The sequence below is a fragment of the Micropterus dolomieu genome, linkage group LG19 (assembly GCF_021292245.1).
Source record: "Micropterus dolomieu isolate WLL.071019.BEF.003 ecotype Adirondacks linkage group LG19, ASM2129224v1, whole genome shotgun sequence".
Taxonomy (NCBI): Eukaryota; Metazoa; Chordata; class Actinopteri; order Centrarchiformes; family Centrarchidae; genus Micropterus; species Micropterus dolomieu.
Window position 1 is genome coordinate 30,428,347 of NC_060168.1, and position 11,914 is coordinate 30,440,260.

General features: G+C 38.2%; 1 protein-coding gene across 1 annotated transcript in view; it reads right to left on the reverse strand.

Moving 5' to 3' along the window:
* Positions 1 to 11,490, reverse strand: part of htr4 (5-hydroxytryptamine receptor 4) — a 99,635-nt gene extending 88,145 nt beyond the window's left edge. The window contains exon 1 of the mRNA XM_046030871.1: positions 11,378 to 11,490. The gene's annotated coding sequence lies outside the window, so the exon portion shown is untranslated. The remainder of the gene's footprint in view (positions 1 to 11,377) is intronic.
* Positions 11,491 to 11,914: the final 424 nt, after the last annotated feature.

Here is an 11,914-nt window from a genome sequence, read left to right on the forward strand (position 1 = left end):
ATTTAATTTAATGTTCATTAGTAGTAGCAGTAGTTAGAAATGATTTCTGTAGTTTTATACATTTGACTCTTATTTATCAAAACTTTTTAAACTGCATTATGTCATGGTATCTTGGTGAGGTCTCAACATAACAAATATTACAGATAATTTTGTTTATATTATGCGTTTCTGATAAGGGGGGAAAACAATATTGGCCGATATATTGTCTAACTAATTTTAAAATCTTCATCGGTCAGGCTCTACTCCTTAAATCTTTATTGTAAAAAGAGAAGAGAAGCAAAGTGTACATGAGACATAAAGAAGTATACAGAACTTTGATTCATTCAAAATCCCGTATTGCATATACATATTTTGCAAACATGTAATTTCTAATAATGGTTAGTTTGCTGTCCATGTACACACAAAAGTCGGAAGAACGACTTCTAAACTCGGGAAATGGGACCACCCGAGGAGCATGAGAATTCACAGTGAGCTGTTGGTTGCAATTTGCAAACCTCATCACTAGATGCCACTAAAACTTACAAACTGAAACTTAAGTTGAAATTGGTGACTTGGTTTCACACAGGACTTGACCAGTCCCATGGGTAGAAGTCCTGTGTTTGTTTTGCCCATCCACCTACCTACCTACCTGCCTCTGCACATGGACATTCACTTTTCACCTGTCACCTGACTTTGCTACTGTCAAACAGCCACTAGAGATCGTGGCCTAACAGTAAACCTAAATAAGCTACTTGAACATTAGCCCGATACAGCCGGTTTTCTGGTAAGGACAAGGCTGATTCTTTTGCCTCACAAATTCCTGTACGTTCTTTGATCTTGTTAATGCTATTATTTTCTCATTTTTCATGCTGCTATTCTTCTACCTATGAACTAAATTGGAGCACATCGTCCCCTTCAAAAAAATGTTATCACCGAGAGCATGAATGCACAGGAATTTGTGGGGCAAAACATCAGCTCACATGACGACATAAGTACATACTGATACAGATTTTCCCACCTCCTTCCTATACATGTACAACGCAGGTCATGGCACTTGTGTAACTGAGTGTTCATTAATCCAGAACAGATTTTTTATATTATCATAAGACTCATTTGCTACCAGTCTGAAATCTCCTTGGCACTGTCTTCAGGTCACGGCCGGCCTGCTGACTCTGTTCTATAATAGACACAGTCGGGGAGGTGAGGCGAGCTGAACGCATGACAGAGCTAATGGGCGAGGCCGCTGAGAGGGTTTACTGGAGTCTGTCAGCTCTCATCCAGTCACACAGAGGAGGAAAGGAAAAATTCAAGGAATATGATGACAGTGTGAGAAACTGAAGGAGCAAAGTGAAAGAAAGAGAAAAGTAATCGCGGAAAAGGAAAAAGAGCAAGAAATACTCAGTTAGAAAGAGTCAGGAAAAGACAGACATGATACACCGACACTTTCTTCATTTGGTGACTCAGGCAAACAGATTTGGGTCGATGCAGGAAAACATAACAGTTGAGTAAGAAAAGCCCAGGTAAGCTCATACCTTGGTAATGAGACACTGTTAAGATGCCTGGCTTCTGTCTGTCACTACTGCTGTGGCATGGAAACATCTTAAAGTTTGGACTTGCACAGCGCTAAAGGTACATCCTGATATCAACGGAAGCAACGGCAACAAGTGAAAGGCAGAGGAGCCAGAAAAACCACATCGGTTTATAGCTGGCAGGCTGTTCAAGCAGTGGGCGGGACATCACAAGTGGACAGAAATATTCTGTTAAGAGGTTTATTCATGGCAACATGGATGGGAGACACAGCTGCAGTCAAAAGTGCATCATAACATTTTAAAATTACAGTCCTGAATGAGTGTAGCCGACAGCCCACTTAATGTACATAAATGTAAACATAGCCACTGATAATACGAAAAAGTGTCAGTGGTTATGTTTGTATGAATATGTTTATTTTGTATGTATGAAATAAAACGACTATTGGCCCTAATGGAGTTGAAGTCTGTTTACTCCATGTCTGGGTCTCCCTGTAGCCATTAAGAGAGCAGCTGACAGAACATTCCTGACTGAATCTCATAAAAATTTTAAAGTTCAGCCACCAGCTGCCTCTCAAGTTTGGAGAAGTGTCTGAATGGAGTCATGGCGTCATGTCATGTTCCTGTATTGATGCAACATTCCCATCCTGGGAGTACATTAACCCCACTCAGCTCTTTAAAAGACTTATTAAATATTTGACAAACTAAGTGCAGGTGTCTGGAAAAACCATATCCAAGCCTAATGTGCACATCTATGTTTGGTGTGTCCTGCTTTCCTTAATGAGGTTGCAAAGGGTTCATTAAATACCAGGTTATTTTTTATTGGTTACCCTGTTTTTGTATTCAGTCTGGTTTCAGTAAAACCTGAGAAAGTGCTTGAATGAATATTTGTTGATGCACTTAATCTGTTTACAACTGTGTTATTTATTGATCAGTTTGACCAAAGGTCTCCTTTCACTAAACAGTTGGATTACTGTTCTGTAATAAACTCATATTTTACACCTTAACAACCTGATTTCTAAATCAATATAATACATCGTCTTGAACGTAGCTATTCATTTTAACTTCTTCATTTCAGTCTGTATTTAAATTATTTCTTCATTTTAAAATGAAGAAATCCTTTACAGTGAAAGATGCTCACCTGTTTCTTACACCAACAAAATTTTGGGTCCATGGAGCATGAGAATTAAAATCTGTGTCTGGTTGAGCCTGCTGACTCCCAGTATACACAGATGGCAAAAATACAATACAATATTCTGATAAAACATTTTGTAAAATTTGTAAAAGTCTAAGACAAATATATTGAAGTAAGATAATTCCAGGAGTAAATTTTGAATCTGTCTCATAAATTCTTTATAAGATGTGTGTAAAAAAAGTCTTTCTGGGTCCCATGACCTGTAATTTCGACACTGCTGTCACTACGCCAAAATTGCAACATAGCCTGGCGCTGTTCCTTAGGTCTTTACTGACCTCTTGCACAAAAAGGGCTTATTGTCTGAATGTTGACTCCAAAAGTAAATTGTAAGAGTCACTTTTGGAATAACACTTTCAGCACTAACAGAGAAAAGTTGGTTGGCAAGCTGAAACACTACCAACCCTAAGTTTCAAGACAGCCACCATAGTCCCTGTGCCTAAAAAGTCGGCAGTGTCTAGTCTAAACAATTATTGCCCTGTGGCACTCACCCCCGTTTTTACAAAGTGCTTTAGTTCTTTGAGAACCTGGTTCTCCAGCACATAAAGAACAACATCCTTTTCAGCCTGGACCCTCTTTGCTTTTCAGAACCAACCGATCCACAGAGGATGCCATCTCCACTGCCCTCCACTCAATCTTCAGACGCCTTAAAAATAACAACACCTACATCAAAATGCTGTTTGTTGATTTCGGCTCAGCATTCAACACAGGATCAACAGTCTGAATTGGAGGTCACACCTCCTCCACTCTAGTCCTGAACACTGGAGCCCCTGTGGGCTGTGTGCCCACACCCTCAACTGCAACCCCACACATGGAGAGAACTCTGTTGTGAAGTCTGTGGATGACACCATGATCATCATAAATTAGCATTGTAACCTTTTCTATTTTAGTTCATGTTAGTTCTAATGGTTGTTAGCATGTTCAGAATCGCTCAGGCTACATTTATATATTGCCCACAGGTGTTTTTGTAATGGGATTGCCCATTTTACTCTCTAGAGGATGCAGCACATGAACACCTCACTACTGCTGGAGTGCCAGTTCTGCCAACAAGTTAAATTGCTGAGGGTTACTGATCTCTCACTACAGTAGTTTCCTGGGAGGAGCCTAAGTTTGAACTGAGAGCAGAAACAAAATGATAAGGAATAAAAGGAAGGAAGGAAAAATAAAGGAAGGAATAAAATGCAAAAGCCTGGTTGGTATAGGACTACACCGGCAATCAATTTTTTCCGGTTTACAGAACAATCACACCAGGTTAGGAGGTTAATTGGAAGTATTGAGAGGGAAGATACAGAGAAATTATGAAGATAGTAAATGGCAGATGATCACAAATGTGTCCCAGAAAAATGTCAGTAAGGAAGTGAGCAAAGATTTAACAAAACAGACGAAATCTAGAATGTGAATGAGCAGAAGTAACAGAGACGTCGAGACCAGCAGACAACTCCAAACTGACTGACTGATGCGTAGTGGGGGTGGAGGGCTCGTCTGTGTTTGTTAAGACTGTGTGGTAGAGCTGGTTCAGGTTTCCTGAGGTTCAGCCAAAGGCTTCCAGTAAAGGTGGGGCTAATCTTCAAAGTTAAGCTTCTGTGTGCTGTCAGCAGAGCAGCCTCCTGGAGGTAACAAACCGAAAAAAGAGGAACTCTTTTTTTAATTTTTATTATATATATACACATATATATATTCCACAAATTTATATTGCAACGTCACATTTTTATTTAACTGCTGCTGCTGCTGCTACTGCTGCTGCTGCTGCACAGACCAGAAAGAGCAACTGAATTTTGGGCTCAGCGACGTATAATTACTTTAGAAAGACGTAGGTACAATAGATTGAAGCACAGTAGAGATTTATTTATGGGTTATTTATTGTCTATAACATAATGACATTGTTTCTATTGGATGATACACTCTGTTGTAATATCTTTAGTTCAGTGCACATTGGTGTCCTGCTCTTATTGCCAGGCAGGCCTGCTTAAATAGATTTAGGGAAATTTAAAACCGTATCAAGGTTAAACAAGATGTAAGTTAAGCGATCCTTGAGGAGAAGTTCAGCCTGTGCTGCAGCAAAAGTATTATTAAAAAACTACAATATGAGTACACAATAATTTAAATCTTAAAATAAACAGTGACATTTAGGATTAATTAAGTTTAAAACCAATAGTCAGCTATTTAAAACAGGAAAGTTGTTGTGTGTATGGCGTGAAGACTGCTCTGCCATATTCACAAACCCACAAACACACACAGACAATTGACCTTTCAGCTGTCTCCATATGTACTAATGCATGTCCATATAGGAAATACACTGGATGTGTTCAGGGGACTTTAATACGGATGCAAATTCAACTATTGGTTTTACTAGAGCGAACAGATGGCGTCATGCCAGGCTGTAACTGACTAGTGATGTTTGGGTCACACTCACACAAGTTCCATACATGTGAGGACCACAACCCTAATAACAACAATCCTAAAAACCAACTGGAGCTGAAATGATTAGATGATTAATTAATTAGTAGACAGAATGTTTGAGTAATTTATCAGCAAAAATATGGTCCCTTTTCTGGTTGCAACTTCTCCAATGAGAGGATTTGCTGCTTTTCAATGATTTATATAAATGTAAACTGAATGTCTTTGGGTTGGCCTAGCTGTTGGTCAGGCAAAACTTTTGAAGACATTATCGTTGACTCCGGGACTGAACATTTATCACTATTTTCTGAAGATCAGATCAATCAATTTTTTATTTCAGAAAATAATCAACAGATTAAAAATATCTTCCCGCTCCAAAAATGTCCAAAATATTGCTCCTGAGCTGAAGTACATAAGCACACAAACACACATAATAAAAAAAAACAACATATGTGATAAAAAAGAAAACATATGTGAGGTTTTGATGATATTGATATGTATTGAGAATAGGAACTGACTGCACTCTGTGACCTATATCATTGGGTGACATCCACACAGCGAAACACACACTTGGACACACATTTGTACTGGAAATAATTAGCAGAGTATGTAAAGACAGACCACACAGTGAGTACACACCTCCACCAAGGCGGCACAAGATTTGTAGTTTTAATAAACTCCACAATAAACTAAAGACATATGTTAATGAGTTTTGAGATATCCTGCTGAAAAACAAACAGAAACAAACAGACACAGTCTTAAACATAACATCTCTGTTGGAGATAACCACTGGGTGGAAATAGACAGAGACAAAAAAAAAACTTCTTATGAAAATCTCTGGAAACGAAGGAAATGAACTGAATGGCAGACGGAGAGATCAAACATATTTCCAGAGAGCCTTATCATCCAATCATATCAGATCACATTAACCAACAGGAGAGGAAATCGCTTCACAAATCTGGAGCCCTGAGTCACAAAGTTTATCACTCAGAGGACCACCATCAGAGGTCTGTCCTGTCTAAAACCTGCCACTAAATTAATGGTGAGACACATTTTGCTGCACTGTAGAATGGAAATTAAAGTTATTGTGCTGTGGACAAAAAATAACTTATCAAACTTGAGTTTGATGTTTATTTTAGTCTGAAATATGTCCATATAGTTTAGGTTTTGACTGTTAAACAAATCACATCAAAACCAAATCACATTAAAATTCTATAATGCACAGTGAAATGCTCATGGAGAATGATCCTGCCCTAAAAAAATAACATAATATCAAGTTTTTACTGAGTAATTTTAATGGTCAATGGCCATCTAATTCCTGCTTTAGCATTTAGCACTCAAGTAACAAAACAATTCTCATAGAAACAATATGTTTTTTTGTTGTTTGGATGCAAGAATAATATAGTATGTTATCTGCTTTTGCCAGCTTCAGTCTAAACATATTGACAATAGCCTTTACTGAGCCACAGAAGGAGGATGTGAGACATGAGCATCTGTGAGCATCTGTGAACAATATCTGAAGATCATTCATTCTTCAGCCTCTCAGAGTTAGATGCAGCCTAATTAACTAGGAAGTGAAACTTACCCAATTAGTTTCTAATGTTAATTATCATTAATATTTTTAATTGTATTATTAATTATGCAGTTTTAGTCAGCTGAGAATGTGATTTTGAGACCTTTCATTGAGACAAACAAAAGAAAAAAGCTTTTGCTCAGCGGCTAAAAGGGAACTCCAGCAAATGTATACATCAGTCTTCTTACAGATGTTGGGAAGTACAACTGCATATATGAAAAAGAGGTTGTATAAAGCCTTAAGTTATAAAGCCTCAACTGACACCACATGAGTCAGAACTCTGGGGATGTGGAGTTGAAACTTTACCAGAGCTCTTTAGCACACTGCCCATCTATGCTGGGGCTCCAGGCTACATTAGGTGCTTCTAGCAGAACACACTTGAAACTCCAACCTGAGTTGTTGGCAGACGTGTTGCATTGAGTGTAATGTCGATGGAAGGTTTTGACAAGAAAGAACAATGTGTGAAAAAATAATAACACGAAATCTCTGCTTTTGCTGCATCAATTTTGATGCTATACTGTCCATTGTGATTTAGATTATGTTATAGGAATGCAATGCTCTTTTAAAATAAATGGAAAAACATGAATAGTCGAATAGTAATAGTTTAATTTTATTATTTTGGCAACCAAGGCTGTAACCTCTATAAGTTGGATAAAGATAGGATCTTTTTTTTTGGATGGATGGATGGATGGAACTCACTTTCTTTCAGTTAGTAAACTTCAATTAAAATAGTTGTGTTTAATCTGAGGTTCTTTTTTTCTAGTTCATTTGAGGTTGAGAAAGTGAACAATGTCACAAGTGAGTATGAATGACTGTGCATTCTCTTCTTGGGAAAATATACATGATTTAATAGCATTGCTTATTGCAATTAAATAAAAAATCTCTGAAAATGGGAAACATTTTTTGATCATATTTAACATATTTATTCTGTTTTCAATTTTCAGAAACAGGATTTTTACCATTCCAATGATTTATAATTTTAAGAAAGATGGACATTCTTCACCATTGATGCTCCTCCAACATCCAGCCCTCTATTATCGTCTACTCATCCATATCCTTCTTCTTTTTGTGTCAGTCAATCAGATTACTCCGCTTTTCATCTTTCATGCAGCAACCTGCTGACCTGACCATATCATTTTACATTTCCTTACACCAGCAGGGAGTCCTATAGTTCTAATGCTTCAGAGTCAAGCAGCATGACCGAGACATGGCACAGCTCTGGTACTTTCATGCACAACGGGTGTCAAACTGCATTAATGAGATGAGTCAAATGACATTTAGGCCATGGAAATGCTTCCTTTCTTGATTTTCTCTGCACTGTACCGCCCTCATTCATTTTTCAACATTGTGCATTGGGCGAACACATGGCAGAACCAGTGGCCTTAAGATGACACAATAAGCTGAAGGAATAACTGATTCAATATTCACTTCATGTGGCAATGTATCTGCTATGTTAATATAACACATTTCATGCATGTTAAGTAATTTGTTAGCCATCAAAATGTCATGAGTGAACTTAAAGCACATGCAGGGCTACATTTAAAGGTACAATGTGTAAGATATAGCCAGAATCTACAAAACCTTCCAAAAATTAATTAACACATTTAAACTGAATGTGAAGTAATAATGACTATGTATTTTGCTGCAGACACATCTACTGAATTTCAGGATTTATCTTTTTGATAAACCAAACACTGCACAAATAAAAAAGACCACAAGTACCTATTTTATGGCATTAATTTCCTGTCAACATAAAGTGTTGATAGAAAATTAACCCCTAAGGCTGTTAATACCGATCAAATACTTTTCAATAAAAATATCCAAAGGGAGAACATGAAAGCTGGATTCTGCAAATACTGAAGGATGCACAAACACACACACACCTCTAAGATTTAAAGTCATTAGCTATATTAGCAAGATGTACAGTGTTTGTGAGTGTAGTGTGTGTTGATAATGATCCAGCTGTGTGGTTTTGTCCCCCACACCATCTGCTTCCCGTCTCCCCACTTAGAGGCCCATTAAGCCTCAGTACAGAACACACTGTTGTGGGAGGTGACCTTAGCCGGGCTCTGTCAGGGGCCAATGAAATCAACCAGGACCTCTGACAGTGAGAACAGTCCCCAAACTGTGAACCTGTCCTGTGGAGGCCCCACTGGGCAAGAGTTTTATAGACATGTAGCAGGCAGCAAAATCATTTCTATATATTTGATCGATATTTAGATTATTCACTGCACTGAACACTTTTTGTGAGTTTTGGTGGGTTAAACTAACACTGTTACAGTTTGGTTAGACACCAACTAGACAGAAGGCACTTTGGAGATTTGATTAATTTCTTGATCCTTTAGAAACATGCTGATCTGTCCCTCTAAACTTTCTTCCCTTTCTATGCAAACTATCCAGATCATTTTTTATGCTTTATTATAGTAAATAAAGCTCAGCAGGTAGTGCATGGATTACACACTGCTAGTGTTAGGGTTTAATGTCCACAATGTTTTATTATTTGCTCTAATACTACAAAACTTTACTTTAGGAGCTACATCTGTTTATTAATGGTTGTCGGAGTTTGAAGATGAATTAGCTACTGTCTGAATTCATGCATGAAGCATGTATGGGTAGGTGTTATTTTATAACTTTTGCTTGAATTGAGCAAAATGTAACCCCTCTTCTTGGTTAAACAGATTGTGAAAAGTCCCACATGGCTGACATCTATCTAATCACGTGGCTATCATAAACTGGTTAGGTTTAGGCAACAAAATGACTTGGTTAGGTTTAGGAAACTATCATGGTTTGGGTTAAAATAAGTACATTACGTAAGTCACAATAGCGTTGTCACATAATCAAACAGATACATTCTAGAGGGCAAAGACAGAAAAATATTTTGACGTCCAATTTGGTGGCCATGCTGGAACCTAGGTCACTACAAAACACCATCTCCCCTAAAATAAAAACAGTCTTTTGATAAGCTATTAACCTACCGATTATAATTTTCCAAAGCTTTCAGTGGCATCCCACAAGCGGAGAAAACTCATCTACTTCATTTCAGTTCAGTCGAACGCATCTCACCATCTTCATCGGCGGATGGAGTTTGCTTACACTCAGTTGGTGTGAGATTTAGTAGAAAGACTGGAAAAAGCTTGTAAGTGGAAATCGATTAAAGATAAGTTTGTCAAATTGTATAAAATGGCATTTAATTCAGTTCAGTTTATGAGTTAATATCTTAAAAACAGGACTACAGGGAAAGATCGGAAACCTTGAAATAATACGTGGATTCTCCTGCTCTGTTACACCTAAAGGCAAAGGGATTAACTTTGCTAATTTCCATTCGGGGTCAGAGGGTAAATGCGTGTTCCTAGTTTAAATATTATCTCCACTCTAAGGGTGTTAAAGTTCATCTTTGCCAGCTTCTATCTTCATACCAGCTGTCCTACCTTGAATTCATCCCTTCTGTTTCAATTCACTCCAGTTATCTGCCTGCTCTTGTGTTCTGAGAGCTTCTCTAAACAAACCCTCATTACTCATAACTTTCCCCTTTGCTATGTTTTAAGGAGCAACCCAAATTAGCCTTTAGACATCTGGACAGACTTGATATTGAGTTCCCTTCCAAGTGCAGCCACAGTGCAATGACTTTGTTTGGTTTTCTTTTGACAATGGTAATCAAATTTGCCTGCCTGTTGGTGAGGGGCAATACAGCTGCCAACTGCGTGCATCTCCATATTTCAATGTGAGAGTGGAGTCCCTGTGACTCAAGGTCAGTGAGGGAGAACCAACATCATTCTGGCAGGGAAAACAGCGTTCTCCTGTGCCCACGAGATGATGACACACTTCTGCACCTCTTGATGAATTTACCAATTTCATTTAAATGCTAATTTGAGTTGGATGGCAGTCTTGGGGCTCTTCTTTCTCAGTACCAAGATGGATGCCTTTACTTTAGTTGTTAGTATTTAGCCAAGCTACTCTTCGTCCACATAACTGTTCCAATATTGCTCAGCTAATCCAGGCAGTCACAACCAACAACACCCAATTTGCTAAACTGATAATAATGAACCTCCTGTGGTCTCTGGGTACACATCCAAGAACACTGTGCAGCTAAGATAGTCTGTTTACTCTCCAGTGATGAAATCCACCAAGGCAATCTTCATTTGCATGCCCAATATGCTGTTCCAGGTTCATTAAGGTATCGATCCAGGACTCGGTATTATGCCTTGAATCATTCATGTGTGATGTAATGGTGGAGAGAGTGGCAAAAAACAGGGACAAAGGCAGTAAGAGAATTAAAGAAACTGACAAGGAAAAAAGATAAGCAGTAAAGGCAGGGAAATGAGTGGAGAAAGAAACACAGATGATAAATATTAAAGGAGATATTTAGAGAACTGCTAAGAATTAAAAAAGAACAAAAGGAAGAGACAGAAATACCTTGCAGAGAGGTATTTGACTCTGTGTCTCATCATGTTATTGATTCCTAATATCAGTGCTGGATGATATTTCATGGGCATTTGCCCTGCTAAATGTCAGTATGGTCTCAGTTCAAGGCCTCTGACTGAAAATAAAACATATAAAAGGAAAAAAAATAATGAAAGAGCAGAGGAAAGAATCATAAAAGCCACTAGGTAAAGGTGAATTCTTGCCTTCTGTCGGTGGGGTTTTTTGTTTGTTTGCTTGTTAACTGAATCTTAATTTCTTTCCTCTCAGTTAAGGTAAAATGTTACTCACCGGCTTCGTAGCTGGGATCTGCAGATGTGGCAACACCACACGACACAGCTTTACAACAGTCCTACATGTAAATCAACCAGTTGAATTCAAAAGTTTAATCCAATCAATCCATGAACCTGCATGACGTGAAACCAAAAGAGAGTGCGCCTGAAACGTCTGAGTGTCCTTTGCTCTGTGAAACTGCATGTGCAGACACGGTAGGTCAAAGATAAACCAGGAAGTAGCTCCGTGGGATCAAATGTTTGGATGTTTGAAGACCGACAGTTTGGGTCTTCATTTTCACTTCCTTAAAAGTGATTTCACAAGTTGATAACATTTTTTAATTATCCCCAAAGTTATGTCCCTCCCTTAATGTGCTGTTTCAGCAGGAAATGTTCAAAACAAGCAGTCTGGATTCTCTCAAAATACTACTTTGTATTGACTTTACATATTTGCACATGTACAGTAACTTATTAGTGCAATATATCATTCACTTTTTGCACCACTGCACAGACTACATCTAGTCTTAATTAAAGCAACACTATGCATGTCAGCTAT